Source organism: Crocuta crocuta, unplaced genomic scaffold (assembly GCF_008692635.1).
Source record: "Crocuta crocuta isolate KB4526 unplaced genomic scaffold, BGI_CrCroc_1.0 scaffold89, whole genome shotgun sequence".
In the NCBI taxonomy this organism is placed as follows: Eukaryota; Metazoa; Chordata; class Mammalia; order Carnivora; family Hyaenidae; genus Crocuta; species Crocuta crocuta.
In genome coordinates this window covers 8,790,344-8,810,856 of record NW_027551559.1, presented here as the reverse complement: position 1 = coordinate 8,810,856, position 20,513 = coordinate 8,790,344, and positions in this window count along the sequence as shown.

Below are 20,513 nucleotides of genomic sequence, written 5' to 3'. Positions count from 1 at the left end.
TATATCTGATTGCATGTGTCTTTTGAAAAGCCCTCTCAACAGCAAAAAGACACTACTTCCTGGGTGTCTTTTTCACCCAGCATGAGGCTGTTTGGAAGGCATGTGAAGGTGCCTGCTGCAAGGGGGTGGGGGGCAGGGATGGACTCTGGTATCAGCGGCGCCACGATGCGGCCAGAGCTGCAGAGACACCCCCACCCCCGCCCTGGCTCTGCCCAGAGCCAACACAGGTGGTGGCAGCTCTGGGGACCCTGTTTACAAATCATTAATGAAGTGACTGTGCCTCTTTTCACTGGCCCGCACTTTGAACTGCGCGGGTGACACATTCCTCAATGACACAGGAGCAGAGGGAAGCCCACAACAGCCTTATTATGGGGGCCGCACACACACGGCCGCGGCTGTCTATGAAGCCAGCCCGCGAAGGAGGCCCGGGAAGGCTGGGCCGCGGGCACTGGGAACCTCGTGGCCCAGTTGCTAGGCACACGCGGCTGGCCGTGGAAATGTCCCCTCCCGCACCAGCGTTTTCTTCCTGGGCCATGAAAGGCCCTTTCAAAGCCTGGCGCTCGGAGCCACACAAGCAGTGGAAGTCAGTGCGTTCTCTGAATGAAAGAAACGTCTCTTGTTAATTCCTATAAGGTTTGTGTAAATTCTCAGCGCAGCGCCATTAGGATTCCGCGGGAAAGGCTCATACATTAGGCGACACTGTGTCCCTTTTGTGCTCTACACACCAACTCTCTCCTGCCCCCGATAGAGAGTTTAGCAGCTTAAACAAAGTGGGGGCTCCTGCTGGGAACACAAGCTGCACCGGCCACTGAAGCCACCTTTGTGCCGAGCGGCCTCATTTGAATACGCAGCATGCTGTCCTTGGTGAGGGCAGATGGCCCCTGCGCTCCGCTCTGGCAGAAGGAGAAGAGAAACAGAGCATTTTATTCATCCTGTTCTCTCCGGGCGCTGAGACATCTCTGGGACCACCGAACTCCCCCACGACACACACACACACACACACACACACACACACACAACCCCAGGGAGACGCGGGCTGTGTGGGCCGCCCGGACGTGGCGCTGTGTGGGAGAAGACATTCAGACACTGTGTCCCCAGGCGTGGCTGCTCTTCCCACACTCGCCCTGGGCTTCTGGTGTGGCCCCCGCAGGAATGCACATCTTCCTAGATCCGGGGAGATCGTGGGGGCGCGGGGTGGCCGGGGGCCCGGGCTGCCGTCCCCTTGTGTGCTCAGCTGTGACAGGACCCCAGCACCGCACCACGGGTGGAATGGGCGGTCAGGGAGATTTAGGACTGCGTGTAAATTGTCCGACTTGAAAGCCTTATTTCAAGTTGTATTATGTTCTCTCTTTTAGACCGGCTGATATTTTGCTTCCTGAGGTTAGGAAGGTTTGCATCTTTGCCCTTGAGTCTTCAAGAGATTGCAGGTGTAACTGGGGGCTCCCTTGAATTGGAGAGAAAGGAGAGAAAGGCAGCACCTGGCCTCTGCACACTGGGAGAATTCTTAATTTGCAGGAAGCTGTCAGCATCGGGGGCCTGCAGGGAGGGCCTCTGGGCTCAGGGCCTGCCCACTGCCTGGTCCCCCTCTTTGACAGACCCACACCCCTGAAGCCTGGAAGGAGGGTAACTCATGAACCACCTTGTATTTTATATTTTGGGGCATATTCAAGTAGTTTAATATAAGGGCTTCTCGGAAGCAAAAGTATTAACTTAACCATTGTGACATGAATGTCCGCGCAAAAAGTTTTCCTGGCAAATTCTTCGAGACTAATTTACATTTCTTTCAACACAGAAAAAGGATCTTTTTTGAGCTCTAATTTTTAAAGACTCTACTTTCGGGGTTTGGACAAGAAGGAGGGGCTCATCTTAGAAAATGCACTGATCAGTCAGTACCATTCTCAGAACTGTCTTCGTCAAGAAAAATGAAAAATTCAAGGAGCAAACAATTACAAGGCTCTGAACTTACTGTGTCATTATGCAGACAATGCATGATTTTTATACTTGGGAAGATATCTTCCCTAAGGTGTTCAAATCTATCTTGCAAATAAGAAGTATAGAAGTAACCTGAGCTTTATACATAAAGTCTGGGTAATCAGGAAAAATATGTCACAAAGATAGCATTCTGCATTTGTTCCAGTAAAATGGTTACTTATGCAGTTTATTCCCGTAGATCAAGACAAGTTTAAGTAAAATACTACCCATACGGGATTCCTCTTTCAAATGTGTCCATTCTGGTTCGAAGGCTTCTCTGTCGACCTCTATCTATTGCTATCATATGTATGTGGTGTTGAGCTCTTGTGTTACTTTTTCATTCTTTCACTCAATGCGGTGCTGGGAGAAGCTTAGGAGCCTAGGAAAAGACGCTCCTTTGGCACGCATTTTAGGAGAGGGCGTAAATCCCTTGCAATGTATTACTTGAATCAAACACTTGACATAATTTAACACGGGCCACGTTCTCCCAGCATGTAAGTTAATACCTGGGTGTAAGGTCAGGTCTGTGCACACTCTGTAAAACAGACCACGGAAGAGCAAACACAGTACGTACCATTCCCTGCTGTCAGTCTTGGCAATTAATACAGATGCCTCAGCCGTGTCAGTCAGCCGCCAGCTTCATCAATCAGGCAGTGGAGGGAGTCCATCCGGGCTTCTACGTGGGCCTGCGTGGGGCTCGCTGCCTTCCCAAGGGTACAGGACAGCCTGGGGACAAGGACGGGAGGAGGGGGTGGTTCTTCTGTGTTTTGCTCATCCTGAATCAGATACTAAAGACCAGAGACCTGGATAAATTTGCAGTTCCTCAGAGACTTTGCTGTGGGTGGGTGGGTTGGAATTCAGCCTCAGTAAACTATTCACTGAGGCAAAAAATTGTAAACGCCATCTTTATTACTTCATATAGGGTAAGATATGGATTGAGGATTTTATTACAACAACCATGGCAGACATGCATTTTCTTTTTTCTTTCGACAAATAATTCTGAATACAACAAATGTATACTAACTTGAATTAGTGCAAAATATAATGGGAATGTGTAGACATGAATGAAGGGACTAATATGATAAAAAGGAGTAAGTCACCTGGAGGCTCAGTCGGTTAAGCATCCAACTCTTGATTTTGGCTCAGGTCATGATTGCATGATTTTGAGATCGAGTCCTGCCTCTGGCTCAGACTCAAGAGTCAGATGCTTAACTAACTGAGCCACCCTGGCACCCCAAAGGTGAACCCATCTTTTTAAGAAGCATCTGCACCCCCAGATTCCTGTCTATGCATGTACATCAGGGACCACCCTTCTCCACCCGGGCAGCACAGAGGGAGCTCCCTGGGATCGTTGACTGCGATGGCGCTGGCCATGGTTTTGCAGGCAGCAGGAGGTCAGGACTATACCAAACAGCTAACTATACCAAACTTACACAGGAGTTTGCAACCCAGACCGTGGGGACCCACGGGCCCCTCTCTGTCAACTCCCTGCTGTTCAGCCTTCCTTTCCCAAGAGACTGACAATTTCTATCTGAGGAAATGAGTTCGGATAGGAGAAAAGACACACAGATGTTGACATCTGGATATTCCTGTGAGGCACACCCACCCTCTCCCATCACCTCCCCATAGAGCCACCAGGCCACAGACTCCCCTCCATCCAGAGCCTGGAAAGACTCTTTCACGTGCCTCTCAAATATGAATGGAGATCCAAGTAGCACCTGACATTCGAAAGAAGTCGGAGATCAGAGCAGACAGAGATGAAAAGAGCACGAGGTGAACAAGGCCGGGCAGGGAGGAGAAAATGGCCCCAGGGAGACTTGCACCCATAGACCAAGAACCAGATGCTGGGAAAATAAACATTTAAGAAAACAAGAAAATACTCCGGGAAATTAATATATGTTATGTATAAATATGTGTATATGTGAATTATATATAATCTACAAATATGTGTGTGTTTATGTATAATGTATGAATTATACATGTGTATGTGGAATTTTTTTAAAGGATGAGAAAACAAAATTGACAAACTTTTTCCTATGTTAGAACCAGAGACTAAGAGATGGAAAATGGGAGCAGAAAGGACGAGAAAGCTGAGGATCAGTCCATGAGCTTGACTGACTAATCAAAGACAAAACAAAAATGGAAGATGGGAAATAAGAAAATTAAAGAAATCACAGAATGATCCCAGATTCTGCATGAAGATTCTATTGATCACCCGTATAAAGACGACTAAATAAATAAATAAATAAATAAATAATAAAAACACCTCCAGACACACATGATGTTATGGCATTTCAGAACTGAGAACAAAGAGAAGATTCTAGAGCATTCCAGTGTGGAAGTCACGATCAGGAATGATCCTGGCAGACTAAGAATGAGCATTGAATAAGGGTCTGAGGAAAGTCCGTTCTTATCTAGAATTCCAACTCCAGTAGACATGGAGTGTGAAGGGAAATTAAAGACACTTTCAGGTATTTGAGATCTCAACGCATGTATTGAGATGCAGTCTTAACAAGAGGTACGTGGAGTACTTGCTCTGCAGGAACAAGTATGTGAATCAACAAAATGGAAAACCAAGCTTCGGGAGATGGGATCCAAGGTGGGAAGGAAGCAGTGACCACAACAGAAGTCCTGGAATGGCACATGGAATGTGTACAGAGAACAAACATTCTAGATTGAAGCAAGGAGGTGGAGGGCTCTGGGGTCACTAAGGAGAAGAAGTAGGATAATTTTTCAATGTGTTTTGAGAGGAGTTTGACAAAACTTAACAACCTGACACATATGTGTACACATGCATACATACATACACACACATTTTCTTCACTTAAGATTGTTCATTCTTGTCCTTATTGAATCCAGAATAAAAAAGAACCAGCCCAGAGGAGCAATTTACTTCCTGAAGTCAGCCCTGATCATTCCTCTTGGGGGTTCAGTTCAGCCACACCCAAATCTGGCTATGTAAATTATTCAATATATCCCACTCTCTCCATTCACCACCTTTCAGGTAAGTTTACTTGGAATTTTACTTTCATAGATTCTGAGCAACATTTACTGAGCACAGAGCCTATGTCTATATATCAGTTTCCCTCCCATATAGATAAATATACCAAACCCAAAGATTCAAGGATGGTGTGTCTACGTTCACACAATTCCTAAGCAGAAAGACAGGACTTTGAATAAAAGCCAGCTGACAAAAGTCTGGGTTAATTGTCTTCTCCAAAAGTCCTAAATAGACATGGGTAGAGACAAGATGATAAAGCCTCGAACAACTGAGGTGTGTATGGTCTTGCAGTAAATTCGAGTGGCTAAAACATTCTCATTTTTTTTAATGTGTATTTATTTTTGAGAGAGACAGTATGAGTGGGGGAGGGTCAGAGAGAGAGTGAGACACAGTGAAACATTCTTATTTTTAAGACACATTACGATACTGACATGTAGTGTTATCTCATTCCATTATTATGACTCACGAAGATGAAGTGAAGTAGATGCATTTTATTAGCTTTAAAGTGACAAGAATGCATATATATGAGAGAGAGATCCGCAGAGAGAGAGAGAAAGAGGGAGATCCTGATGTAGAAACCAGTTTTGTCATTATTGCTCTATTCAAGATTTCTTTCCTTTGAGTTGCTTCACTTAAACTTAACTTCGATTGAGTTTAGAAAAATGTAATGAATGACCCGATGTTCATCCAAACCATTGAGGAGGGGTAATTGTTAGAAGCAAACCTAATCCAGGTGAAAGCACGTCATGTTCTCTCCCTTCCTCCTCTTGTGGCCCTATGCCATTTTCAACCCAGGTTTGTCAAAAGACCCTGAATATTGGTAGTTTTTGTGATGATGACTGTTTTTAGGAATGTGAGGTTTCCTGCAATTTCACAACTTCTCAATGTAGTTTAAAAATAGTATATTTTATTTCTTCATCAGAGAAAACAAGACTAGAAGAAAGTGAACGGCTGTCCTCCATGAGTTCTCACACTTCCCCATGCAATCAGCCTGTCAGTCGACGGGGTCTGCCATGCACAGCACATCCCCCACCCCACAGCTCTGCCCTAACCTCTGGGAACCATCACTCCCAGCTGGGAGCACAGGGAAGGGTCGTCCGGTGGGGGCCCACGTTTGACTCTGGGCTTCTCTCCCCCAGGAGACTGAACCAGCTCGCACTGGGATCCTGAGAATTGATGGGGTCAACGGCCATCCTGTGGCCCCCCGGGGGGTGAGGCAGGGCCACCATCATGGAGGCAGAGCTGGGAGTGATACTCGCCTGTGAGGAACCAGGACCAGGCTGGACTCCCAGTCGGGGAGCTCCTAGGTTCTCACCCCTCTCCCTCTCCAACCAGACCGAGTTGGAATTTCCTTAGCAACTAAAAAACTGGTAGAACTCCACAGAGCCCTACCATTCCCTTGAGCCTCTGTATCCCTGTAGCCCTGCCCCAGGAAGAAGGACCCTCTGTGCTCAGCACACACACAAGGAAAATGCCCATGCGATGGAATCAGAAGCAGTGGAAGTTCAATATAGGTTTTTGGTCCATCTGCACAGAGGCCTAAATCTTTCTGAGAATCTTCCAGAAAACTGAGCAGAGGTGAGTACGGCGTCACCCTATGGTGCTATATCATCCCATATTGGAACAAAATCGCTCCTGTCTCGTTCTGATATAACTCAACCTGTCTTTAAAGGTTCCTTGTTTTCCTGAACAAAACCTGTCCCTGGTTCATCTTGGGAATTACTTTAGCCACAGCTGGAATCGGCAGTGTTTCCCAGGACCCATGTTGACTGTCCTGGGGCAGGATTCCCAGATCACAGCTCTGTTCAGTGTCTCTGCTCACCACTGCCCATCTGGGATACATGAGGACTTTTCCAGGAAACCAGAAGACAGATACTTCTTCAAGTAAAAGAAAAGGAATTCATAAGAATATTGCCAATTCAAATGGTGTATCACAGGACTTGATGTTTGATCTCATACCTCTATTTCTTTTCTCTTTACTAAAACTTTAATTTCTATAGCATTGGTAATATTACCTATTTGTTTTATTTCATAGCACACAACACAAACACACACAACAGTATGGTTGTATAACAAGCTGTCATATGGTGAGGGTCATTAATTTCTTTTGTATCTCGTTATAAAATACTTGGAATATTACATTTTATGAGGTGGGTATTGTCTAATTTTTAGTAGGATGCCTTTGATTTCCCTTAATTTAATAATATGTGTTAATGCTTCCTTAGGGCTGTAAATCTGAGAAATTCATAAATTAATTTCATTAAACTGTCCGGACTTATGTATTTATTAAAGCCTGTGGTTCACAGTGAAAACCATTTAAAGGGTCTTTCCAGAATAAATACTTGGCCTTAGTATTTTCAGGGAAATAAAATGGCAATTATTGAAAAAGAATAGAAAAAAATGATGCTATATGAAATGTACAGTCCCAAGATGCTGTAATTAATCCTTGCCAGTACACTTTGGATAAGTGAATTATCCTTCTCAGATTAAAGAAAGAAGCCAGGAAAAAGCTGGGATTTTTGGATGACTCAGTAGGATTTCCATTCTTTGCCTTAAGTATGTCCAATTTATCATCTTCCGGTGCAGTGTGTGGGGGGAGGGATGTGTTCTGAACTCTTTCAGTTAACCTGACCCAACTCTGTCAGTCTCTAAATCAGGCTGACTTACCCAGTCTGGGGTTACTCCCTGGTCCTGAAGTATCAAACCATTTCTGGAACATCTGAATATGCTAAGTACTCTCACTGGTGATGATAGGGACTCATTCCTTAGGGATAAGTTTTTGTTCAGATTCTTTCTGGAGTGAGTGGAAAATATCTCTCAAATATTTAGAGATCTCAGGATCCAGGGTCCTCTTCAAGTAACAGGAAATCGAGATATATCCACTTCGGTGATGCCTGATACCTGATTCTTGTTTGAATTCTCCCAATATTTCTAATCGGCTTTATTCTGCGTGATTACGATCATCCTCAACACATTGCTCAAACATTTGGGGTTTGGCAATTACATCATGCATTTGGCCTGGAGCTTCCGAAATTAAAAATAAGGTGCGAAGCTTCAATATAATGGCCTCCTTCTGATATGTTCGGCCTGCTGTAAAATTACGGGGCCAGCACTTTCTCCCTTCCTCCCGCATTGCCCCAAACTCTATCAGTTGTTCCTGAGCGCCCTGTAACCGTATTTCCAACAAAAATTACACAGATATTTCTGTCCAGCTACATGTCCTGCAGGGCTGTTCTGTGGTCTTCCGATCAGTAAAAATGTAATAACATTTTCACATAGTCAATATTTAATTCTGTAAATGCAACTGGTGGTTGTAATCTAGGTTATTAACCACACGGTGATTTATGATAGAGGGCAGACGTGCGGGGGAGAGCAGTAGGAAGGTCCTCTGGTGACAATAAAAAGGTTATAAATTTCATAGCTCTGCCCAAGAAATGTATTTATATCCTATATTAAGAATAGCTTTTTATAAATTTTAATGATCCATGTTATTAATGGAGCTGTCATCATGACTGCCTATATGAGACTACAGTCCTTGTTTTTTTTTTTTTCTTTTACTTTTCCATCAGCTGAAGGTCTTGTGGGGAGAAGAGAGAGAGCGCGCGCTCTTATTAGCAATTTGCCAAAAAAATCTTCAAGAGTCATAAGCATATCATTGTTTCCCTGGACTGCAAAGCCCGTGAGCAGTAGTTTGCATAAAGTTTTATGACCAAGGAAAGGTTGGGCTAATTGGATGGAGCACAGTCCGTGCTCTATCTTGTTTACGAAGGCCCGAGTTAAGATGCGGAAATAAAATCAGGGCCATATCAAAAAGAGAAACTCATGTATGGAAATGGTCCCTCGGGTTGGCTCCTGGTTCCCTCGCTGAGAGCCCATCGGGTTTCCAGCCAAACATACGAGGACACACGCATGCTCCGCACGCTCACAAGGAAACGCACATCCCGCACCCTCCCCGTCTTCCTCGCTGCCTGTGGCAGGCACGCAGGATGGGAGACTCAGTCCTGCTGGGCGGGACACAGCCTCCTGGGGTAAGATGTGTTCCGGGGGTGGGACTCGGCAGCTCCTCCTTAATTCAGACACTGTTGCTTAAAACCACGCGTCTACACACCAACCCTAAACAGTCAAAGCAGGTGTTGGAGCTTGGTCCCAAGACTCTTCATACAGACAACGTAACGGAGCAGGAGAATGGGCTGTTTTCAGGTATTTGTTTTATTTTATTTTTTTATTTTATTTTTTTTAAATGTTTTTTATTTATTTCTAGGAGACAGAGAGAAAGACAGCGTGAGCAGGGGAGGGTCAGAGAGAGAGGGAGTCACAGACTGAAACAGGCTCCAGGCTCTGAGCTGGCAGTCAGCACAGAGCCCGACGCGGGGCTCGAACCCACGAACCACGAGATCATGACCTGAGCGAAAGTCGGACGCTTAACCGACTAAGCCGCCCAGGCGCCCCATCCCCCTCATTCTTGAAGGATATTTTCATTGAATATAGGATTCTGGACTGACAGGTGACAGTTTTTTTTTTTTTAATGTTTTATTTATTTCTAGGAGACAGAGAGAAAGACAGCGTGAGCAGGGGAGGGTCAGAGAGAGGGGGAGTCACAGACTGAAACAGGCTCCAGGCTCTGAGCTGGCAGTCAGCACAGAGCCCGACGCGGGGCTCGAACCCACGAACCACGAGATCATGACCTAAGCGAAAGTCGGACGCTCAACCGACTTAAGTCACCCAGGGGCCCCTTCAGGTATTTGTTTTAGTGTCAATCCACCCCCCACTTTTCCATCAAAGACTATTCAGGCACAAGGAAGGCCACAGAGAGAGGAGATCTCACACAAACAGATGAGCAAGCAAAAAACTGACTTATGTGGAATTTGTGGTCATTGATCTTTATATGGGAGACTACGTTATTTCATTATAACTGCATTCCAGTGAAATTTTCAGGGGACTTGTTTATTAATGACTCATTATTAAGCCGGTAATTAGTTTTTTCACATAGGCAACAGAAAACGTCGTGGAAATCTTTATCTTGTGCTTACTGTAAACCTTGAACAGAAAAGTTACACCTCCGTGGTGTTTCTATTAAGAAAGATCAGATTCCGGATATTAGCAAAGACAGCGTTTGTTTTTCTAAGGTTTTCTCAGGGCAAGTTCAGGTTTAGATGGTGATTTTTCCCTGCCTAACATCTTTGTCACCCAAAAGAATACATCATGTCACCAACATGAAAGTGATTTATTAGAACTTGACCTATATTTTTAATCCACTTTCCTCTTTCCCTAGTGGCTACTGTGAAATTTGAGATCAGGCATGGGAGGCTCGGGGTCCTTGAAAACACAAGGGTTTCTCTTCTTGTCTTTTTTCCCCCCTTTTCCTGATCTTTCCACCTTTTCCTTCAGCCCTGCTCCCCGCATTTTCTTGCCTGCTCCCCTAATTGCAGGATGGCCAGCTGAGTGCAGAGCGGCTCACGGGGCCACGTGTCACTCTGGGGCCTGCAGGACAGGTGAGGACCCTATGACTCACCCCCGCTTCACTGTTCCTCACTCCTGCCTTAGCTGTAGTAGCTGTCTCGTCCACCTAATGAAGGAGAATGCTCTGTTTTTTCATCGAACTTTCTCTTAGAGCCCCCTGCTCACCAGGCACGCCGCTGATCCCTAGAGCTCAGCACCACCCATCACATGGCCCTTCCTCTCTCCCAGACTGCAAGGAAGTCTGGAAGATGAACACCCTGGCCAGCAGCTGTTGTAACCCGCTCGCTGTCGTCTGCGCCCACACTCTCTCCTGTGGGTTTCCCCCAAGAATCCCCACATTTAAAAGGCTGGGAGAGTAACTAAGAATTTACTGGTGACTTCATGAGGATTGAGAGAGGGAAAGGGCCACTTAGAGTCCCAGAGCAGTGATGGAAAGGGACATGAAGGTCTGCGAGCTCGCCAGCTGGCTGAGGCTTCGGTGGGGCCCATCATGGATGACTTTCTTCCGAGGGGGATTCAAGAAGACTTGTTCTAAGTTTCCCTCCATAATCCTGTACCCCCACACCTTTCTTATTCTGCAAAACATCTTTTCCTTTTCACTTAAATCTGAATCCCATGAGTAGCCAAGCCTTGTGTGTTGAACGTGCAGTCCAAACTCGTTTCTCAAGCCAACCCAGCAAACACACCAGTCACTGTCTGTAAGGACGTCCTCGGAAGGCCTATGCCACCACACCCCGAGAGAATGGGATTTCCATAGTGCTCTTCACCATGACCTGTGAGCAGGGAAGCCTTTGCAAGGAGCCTCCTGCCCAACTGCCGTCAGACTGATACTCTGCTACCTTACCCATCACATGCCCAGGAGAAGCCAATCCCACGTGACTGCAAAGACCCCTTCAGAGTATTGCTTTATCTCCTGGGCTGACCTAACATGCCTATGGGATCACATGCAACAGTTACCAATTTGAACTTGAAGCCAGAAGCATGGGTAGGGAAATCAAGAATGCAACTAGCTTAGAAATACTACAAGTGCGGCTCACATGGAGTCTGCCTTATCCTCATAAGTGAGGACCTTCCTGGTCAATCCAGCTGTTGAGGAATGGGGGAATCCTCTTTTCCTCACCTGGGAGGGGTTAAGGCTATTTAATTAGTTATGAGACTTGCGTTTCAGATTCTTTACTCTCCCCCAGAATGATGAATAGGCTAAGTGATCTGAAACATTTTAAGATTTAATTAAAATAGTTCAATATACTGAAAAGGATACTACAATCACTCCTTTCAGCCACTGTACACTGTATTTAATTATTAAGGCAAATATGGCAAAATGGTAGCCATGTCTGTACATATAAATATGCCTGAGTAAAATATATCCTGTCACAATTATTACTTTTTTAAATAAACTATTGCCTTTATTACAGGCTCAATTATTACCCTTGAGTCAGTTAACAAGAGCTCCTGCTTATCTGCTCTCAGGCAAAGACCAGATTTCTCTAACCCCTACTCAATCTTCTGACAGTATATTTTTCCAATGAAAATGCAATCAAGATGTGTACTTCCTTATGCCTTTAATCTCACCTGGTCTACAACTGTTACCTCTTTCCTTCACCGCCACTGACTCTGCAATGTCACAAACCAGCTGTGGAACACCTGTGTCCTGTCTCGTGTGTTTCCACAAGGTGCCATTTAACTTGTGACTCTATCCCCCATGTTCTCCACCATAAGCTGGAAGAGTCCTGCCTGCCATGGGTGATGCCCATCTTGAAGGTCGTAACAACTGACCTCTCCATTACAAATGCGTGTTTTATTCACTAGCCACTCACAGTAATGCTTTTGGTATCCTTTGGCCAGTTTTGTCTACAGCAATTTCCTTTTGGGGGTTGGTTACAGCATAGTGATTTTTTAATACCTCCATTCTTTTTTATTTCTTAGATAGAACTTTTTCATGAAGAGTTTTCCTGCCTCGACTGGAGCAGAGAAAACAAATGTGTCAGGATCCTCAGTTAGTGCTTTACCTTTGATTATCAATTTTCACAACAGGGTTTTGGTGTAATGGTAAACCCCACAGTGGACAAGTAAGCTCCCTTCTTCTCTTATTTTATTTTCCTTATATACTATGATTCCACAGATTTTTTTAAAGTATTCATTTGCATTTCTGAGGCATCTTGGTGCCAAAATCATTCTCATTTGGCCATTGGTTATCCCCTTCATCTTGCTTCAGCAGATGATATGCTGGCATTAGACTTTCTGGAACAACAAGATATCCCAGCTTGTTTCAAAAGTTGCCTGCCTCACACCTAAAATTATCCATTTATTTAAGAAACCATAGTTCTGTTTACTGAGCCAGCTTTAGAAACCAAGGTGTAGATACAAGGTATGGCTGTGACATGTGGGCTTCATAGATTCTAGAACTTTCAGTGTACAGACAGTAGTAAAAAGTACAAATAAAATTAGGAACATATATTAATATGTTCAACCATAATTTAAGTTGACAATATTTTTATCAATAGCTTAGATTTTCTTTTGGTAACTTTTTTCCCCTTTACACTAAAAGTCGTGGTTTCTAATAGTACAGGAGCTTGTCTGCTTTATCCAAAATATATTATATAGTTTGAAAAATCATGTACCTTTGTTATTATGTTCAATTGAACTGGTGAGTGAGATTTAAAATATTTTTGATTCCTTTGTTGTCCTTAAAATCAGTTCCACTGAAGTTGAAGGTTGTTGTACAGCGTTCAAATGGCACTTGGATTGGACCTCTTCTTTTTTGAATGGTTATGTTGCCAATCAGACATATTCTTGGCTTAGATATTTCAGTTCATTTTCATTGGGGATATTTTCCCCCTCTCTTCACTTTAATTTGTGGACTGTCATACTTTTACATGGCTTAAATAATAAGACTTTATAAAGAAGGATACTCAGACTGTCCTCACATATGAAATGATCTCTGCCAGCTAAGTCCCCTAACTTCTGGTTTATCATTCCAATGCTTCTCCCTATCTTCCACAAATGTTAGCAATCTCTAAATTATACTGTGCTTGTATTCTGATTTTTCATTTTGTAAATACCAAACGTTATATTTTGTAAATACCTAAACATTAGGTAGCGGTCAAAAGTTAAGACCTTGGAGTCAGACAGCATTGGCTTGAGCACAATTTTACCACTTACAGGCTAGGATTCCCAAACTCTCTGAGCCTCTCAGTTCCTTCTCGGTAAACTGAGGATGATAATACTTACCTCACTGGATTGTTTTGATTATTAAGTGAGTTAATCTTTGGAAGCATTTAGAATAGTCTCTGGGATCTGGTGAGTACTCAATATGATAAGCCCTTATTACTCGAACACAATGCTTCTCAACCGGGGATTGATGGGGGACAATTTTGCCCTTGAGGAGACACCTGGCAACATCTGAACACAATTTCAGTTGTCATTTCTGGCTAGGGGGTGCTACTGGCACCCAGGGAATAGAAAGCTGGGATGCTGGCATGGGATGGAAACCCCCAGCTAAGATTTATGTGGCCCAAAATACCCACAAAGTCAATATTTGATTGATCACAAATTGATTCATTTCTACAAAATAATAGAATAAATAAAAATAAGAATTCCACTAAATACAGATGGTTTTGATAAAATTTTAACTCATCAAAAAATAACTACCTAATTAAAACAATGATTCCCTTTTCTTGACTCATTTGTTTGTATGGAAGAAGATACTTTAACCCTCTCCCCTCTGACAAGAGTCATTAATGGTGCCTCCCAGTGCCTCTCAGATTGGACTGACATGAGAATGTTATTTTGAATATTTCCTTTATTAAAAATAGGTCCCAGGGGTGCCTGGGTGGCTCAGTCAGTTGAGTGTCTGACTTCAGCTCAGTCATGATCTCATAGCTCATGAATTCGAGCCCCACATCAGGCTCTGTGCTGACAGCTCAGAGCTGGAGGCTGCTTCGAATTCTGTGTGTCCTTCTCTCTCTCAAAAATAAATAAACATTAAAAAAATTAAAAATAGGACCCAAATACTTCCTCTTAGAAAAGTAACTGAAGACAAGTTGGTCACACAGAATTCTCTTCAACGTCAGAGAGAGGAGAAGTATGTGTGGAATAAAGAACAGGGGATCTAAATTTTTCATTTGTTCCCAAAGCCACAGTCATAGTTTCATGAATCCAATTACTCAGCAACAAGGCCAACAATTAGAGAATGAGGTTAGAGTTCTATTCTTGGAAACAGGCAAGAAAACACTAACCTCTCACATTACACACTTCAAAAAGTCATTGCAAGTCTTTGAATTTTATTTTTTAAAATGTTTTTATACATATTCTGAGGCTTAGAAAATGTTTTTTTTTTTAAGAGAAAAAGATTGGCAGGCCTCTAAAAGACTTATTTCTTCGAAATGTTTAGGATTAATATGACGGGCAGGAACAATCTGAGTTTCAGTGCAAAAATACTAGAATTCAGATTTCAGGGGGAATGAAGACTCTTGAAGATCCCAAACCAGGTCATGATGTAGTTTTTATGTCCTTTGGGAGAGAAATGTCATGCTGATGGTAGTGTCCAGGAAGCTCTGTGTTTCAGTTGAAAAAGCTACAACTTTGGACTTTCTAGGTTTCAGTTGTGTGGCTTTGAGCCAGTCATAGACACTGCTTTGAGCTTGGATTTCATTATGTGTAATATGGAGAACACCCTACCAGCTCTTTTTCCATAAGCGTCAATAGCTTGAGGGGCCCATTTAGGACAGAAACATGCATATAGTTGGTGCTCAAATAAACGCTAGTTTCTTTCCTACAGCAAAACATAAACAGGCCACAGTTATCGTCTGTAACACAAAGATTCTTGTATGCTGCATCTCAGGCACCCTCAGGTCATCACCGGGAGGACTCGAGTGCAGTCAATGGGGCACAGCTCAACCTATAAGAGGCAGAATGTGCAGAGCTCTGGGACCTCACCCCTCCCCATGGTTCACTAACCTCTGAGGTTGGGTGTGATACCTGAGTTGGCATATATGGTTAGTATAGGGCTCATTGGCTATTTATTAAATTCTTGTTGTGATGTTGTAAAAAAAAAAAACTGCATAGAATGAATTTACAGTACCTTTAAGAAATCTAATGCTCTATGGGAGTGCATCAAACTTCCACCGTATCAAGAAGGAGAAATGATACAGTCCAAAAATCCTCATCCCAAAGTGTCTATGGAAGAACATTCTTTACAAGGAAATCCTCTGCACATCAAGACAGATGATCAAGCGGAGCTGTGTGAAGGATAGACTCAGGTGCAGATCCTTAAGGACTCTGCACGGGTCAAGAAGAACAAGGGCAGACCTGTCTGCCTGCTGAAGGGGTCACGTGGCAAAGGCAAGTGAAAGTGGGGTGCCACGAAGTGAGGGGAGCTAGAACCAGGCACTGACTCGGAACCACACTGCCTTAGACTTTGAGTGGGAAGGCCAAGTAGAAAGACGGAAGAAATGAGATGCTCCTCACGATCTCTGTGGCTTTCTTGTGCCAAACTGGACACCGAAGTCTTGTGGTCAGAAAAGCTGTAAAAACAGTGGGAAGTGACATTTTCAATGTTTCAACCAGGAAGTTACAAAATATGTTCATAGGTTACATAATAATTAAAATCTCAGAATGGAAAATAAATTCAGTGGGAACTTATGCAGCTGTCATGAATGTGTTTGTTTGTTTGTAAATCCCACCCTTTTTTTATTTTGGAAACTCATGTTTTCTATATTTTGGAACATGAATTGAAATATTTAAATATGCAATGCAATATATACTAAAAATCCACAAACATTTCAATATGATTTCTGTTCACAGTAGCAGCAGGCCACTGTTAATCAGGAAACCCTTTCTTCACTCTATCCTTGGTCTGGAATCTCCTGCTATGAATCCCCGTGCTAACAGAAATTTCAGCAACTGGGAGGGCTTCACAGCAAAGCCACAAGGGAAGGAGTCCACAATGAGTGTCAAAGGAAGGAATTAACAAAATTCCTTCAAAAAAAGTGAACATGATGCCTCAAGCCCACCTGTGTTTTATTTTTTTTTTATTTTTTAATGTTTATCTAACTTTGAGAGAAAGAGAGAGAGAATGAATAGGAGAGGGGCAGAGAGAGAGGGAGACACAGAACATGAAGCAGCTCCAGGCTCTGAGCTGTCAGCACAGAGCCCGACACGGGGTTCCAACTCAGGAATCAGGAGATCATGACCTGAGCTGAAGTCGGACACTTAGCTGACTGAGCCCCCCGGGCGCCCCAGCACCTGTGTTTCCTAGTGTCTGTGCTACCATATGCATTCCCAAAGCAGGAAAACGGCCCCTTCCCTTCTATGGAGCACGGACACTGTGTGATGTCTGCCATGTCAATGGTGCAGACAGAGCTGTGGTTGTGTCATTTCCCTCCCTGACAGGAGTTTTGTAGATTGCTTTGTGTTTGTATTTCCTGTTGGACACATTTTCCAACTGGACTCTGGGATCTTGGGGGTCCATGAAAGGCCTTTGCTTCCTCCACACCCTCAGCGGGTGCCTAGTCAATAGTCTCCAAGCCCTGTATGTTTAGTAAAAAGTTTTATCTTATGAATTCAAAATAAATTCTTACTGAAGGTAGTTGATTCCACTTTCCAATAAGGGAAACATTTCTGTTTTAGCCAGGTCAGTGGATGGGAACATCATCCCAGCCACATTTCTCTGTGTACCTGTACGACTGAATTACAGGACAGCCTGTGCTTCCCTGACACCTGGACCCCGGACCTCACTGCCCTGAGCCTACCATGTGCCGTATAAATATGTGCTGATTTGATTTGAGCCTGTGGTAAACATACATTCAAGGCTGGAATAATTTATATGCACAAACGTGAACAGGCTTCGGCATGGAAAACAAATGGCAGAGAAAAAGGAAAACAAACACGAGGCAGACAGATTTTAACCAGAGATTTTAAAGTGCACAGTAAGTAGTAATCCGTCGCCATCATCTGTGCTATGACATTTCTTGGGAGGTCAGGAGGGGCTCACACACAGGAATAATGTTTGCCTTCCATCCAGTTCAAGGTTCTGAACAAAACACTCAAGATCTGGAATCGGGCAATGTGCCAGCCCTGCTGGTGAATTTCAACTTTCTCATAAAATCTGTTCACAGAGAAAGGTAGCAAATAACTCAATGCCTCTCTTAAAATGTGCACTCAGCAGCTCAATCCAGAGTTTTAATTAATGCCTCATATGTGCTCCCATGCAAAGGGGGAGGTGCCTGGCATTCTAGCAATTTGCTCTACGAGGCTGGTAAAGGAAGGTGCTTATGTAATAAGGAACTTGCACACAAAGGACCGTTGGCCATCACAGCATTAGGGCCAGAAAGATCACACTCCTACAATGTGTGTATTTAGCCCATTGACACCAGAATTTTTTATGCTTTAAGTACTAAATGTCAGAAATGTCTTCTCCTCTGGTGAAATGAGGGTCATGCTAATCAGCATAATTAATGTAACTTTGTCTCATGGTCTTGCCATTCCAAAGCTACTCTCACATTTGTTCCTTCGTTGGGTAGTCTTCTCAACAGGCTTTCAACAATCTGCTTCCCTTACTCCCTTCTTTCTGCTAAGAATTCCCTTCCCCCACTTAGATTCTAGCTCCTCCCTTTACACAGCCAATGTAACGTGGCCTGTTCAATACCCTGAAATACTCACAAATACTGTCATGGAACTGAGCAGTGCCTAGAATGTATCTGTCAAGTATACATTAATGAAATAACGTTATTGAAGGCAGGGGAATAGAAATGAACAGGGAATGAGAATTCTGTAGCTTGTATCTTTAGAGTGGGTGTCTGAAGTTTTGATCCCTGAAGAGACTTATGCCGAGCTATTGGACCTAATAATTTTGTATGGCTTTGTGCCAACCCTAAAGATAACAGAAAATTGTTTCCAGAATATAGTTACATGAACCATGAGGTTTAACACCAGTAAACTTTCTGTTAAAATTGTCATCAGAGGACTTGAGAAAGTAAAGAGCTGGCTGGGACTTCATTATGCACCCGGACCATGTTGTTTGAACCATTTGGATCTTGTGTTCTTCATTACCTTCTAGTGAGGTGATCTGGGATTACCAATGTCAAGCATTTGGGGAGGTATCCAAATGAGAACTATCAAGGTAAGCCTAAGTGTTAGCAGAACAAATTGGGTTAGATTGGTTCATTGTTCCGTTGTGTGCTGGAATGGGTAGGAAGATTTTATAGGGATAACACATTTTATCCCTACGCACTATGAAGGGGAACTAGAGTTCATCTAATGGGAAATGGCGAGTGAAGACATTCCAGATGAAGGAAGAGAAACATGAGGAGAGCAACTTCACAGAGTCCGGGTACATACCAGAAGCTCCGTGGTAGCAGGCGTGGCCATGTACATTCAGCCCCCGGTGCTGCAGGGGAGCCCATATCCACTGCCTAAGAGTGAGGTCAAGTAAATCTCTGTGAGCCCACACTGACCCCTACCAGTCCGCTTTGCCCCCGGACCAGAGCCTCCCAACTAACACTATGCAGTGTCTACACTCGCCAGTCCCCTGGAGAGCGTACAAGCTCCTGTTCTCAAGGTCCCCAGGTCCATCCCTCTTGGAGTGTTCTCCTCTCTTACTGGTGCTTCCCTGGGACACCCTGCTGTCCTCACAGGGATTGTCACCCTCATGACCACAGCATTCTCAGGCTGTTGCTCACCTGGCCTTTACAACCTTCCGGAGCCACCCTCATTCACATTTGTTGAGCTGTTTCTGGATGAAAGTGCTCTGGTGCTGGAGACATTCTGTATGTAGACTCAGCTGAGCTCATGTGAACTCACAGCCATGCCAACCTGTGCTTGCCTACAAGCCCACGGGGTCACCTCCCCTGGTCACCTGCCTCAAGCATGGCATGGGAGTAAGATCATGTAGTTGAGCCTATGTCTTCAGTGGCCTTCCTCCCTCCTGGACTGGACCCGATGGGGAGACAGCCCACCACATGGTCTCTGCATCCCCGCTGTCCGGTCCTGGGCAGCGAGGGGCCACAGCTCCTGAATGCCTTTGTGTTCCTGAGCTCCTTCAGTCAGGACCCCTTCTTCCTCATGACTTCATCCCTGAAGACAGCCAGCACTGGAGACTGTTCACGGGCAGTGTCCGTGCCCCACAGCAAGCTCAAGAGCTGCCTGAAGGAAGCGTGTAGGGTGCCCACAATGGTAAGACAATAGCAGCAGTGGTAACAGGAGCGCAGTGTGTCAGCCTCTGTTCTTAGGGCTTCGAGTCTTACCTTACCCAACCCAACCTTCACCAGGAGGTTCTCTGGCTCCAGATAAGGTCAAAATTGTGTCATGTATCAGTTTAAGAGAACCGTCATCAAAAGGTGTGCATAATCTCTTAGCTGGGATGCTCATTATTTTGAGTATATTATACAGAACAGCATATTCTAACTTTTAGTTTTGTTTCTATTCAACTTCAAATATTTAACCTGCCCAAATAGCATTAATTCAGCAGGTGGCTAATAAATTCTAGTGTACCGGGATGGTGGCTCACAAGTAGGTCTCTTCTAATCCCATCTCGATTGTTTACTTAGTTCATAATGAAACAGAGGAATNATATATATATATATATATATATATATATATTCTATAGTCTATATATACATATATATATGAATATTGTTCAAAAAATGTGTGTGCTATTCATTATCAGAATGTTCTTACACCGGCTAAATTTAGCTCAGTCACAGGAGTTTCTAAGGAGATAAAAGACATGAAAGAACAAAGAAGAAAGGGATTGTGAAGTCTGCTCAGCACCAGACCCTGGATAGAGGTAGGCAATTTTGGGCAAAGATCCTGCTGGCTTCCTGGGTCTGGGTTTTCTCCAGGGTAACTCACAGCTACACCCGCAGCTCCAGGTCCCTGCCTCTGGTGACCTCTTCCTGCTCAATTAACTCCTTCACAGAATCAAACATGAGTTTTGTCTTTTAAAGTGGCCCCACTGTTGATATGTTTAAAAAGGAGTTAGGCGCTGCTCCCTGGCCCTGCTCACTGACATTTGATGAAAGTCAGGGAAAGCCCAAAGCAGGAGTTCCACACAGAGCAAAGGCTTTCCAGATAGTAACAC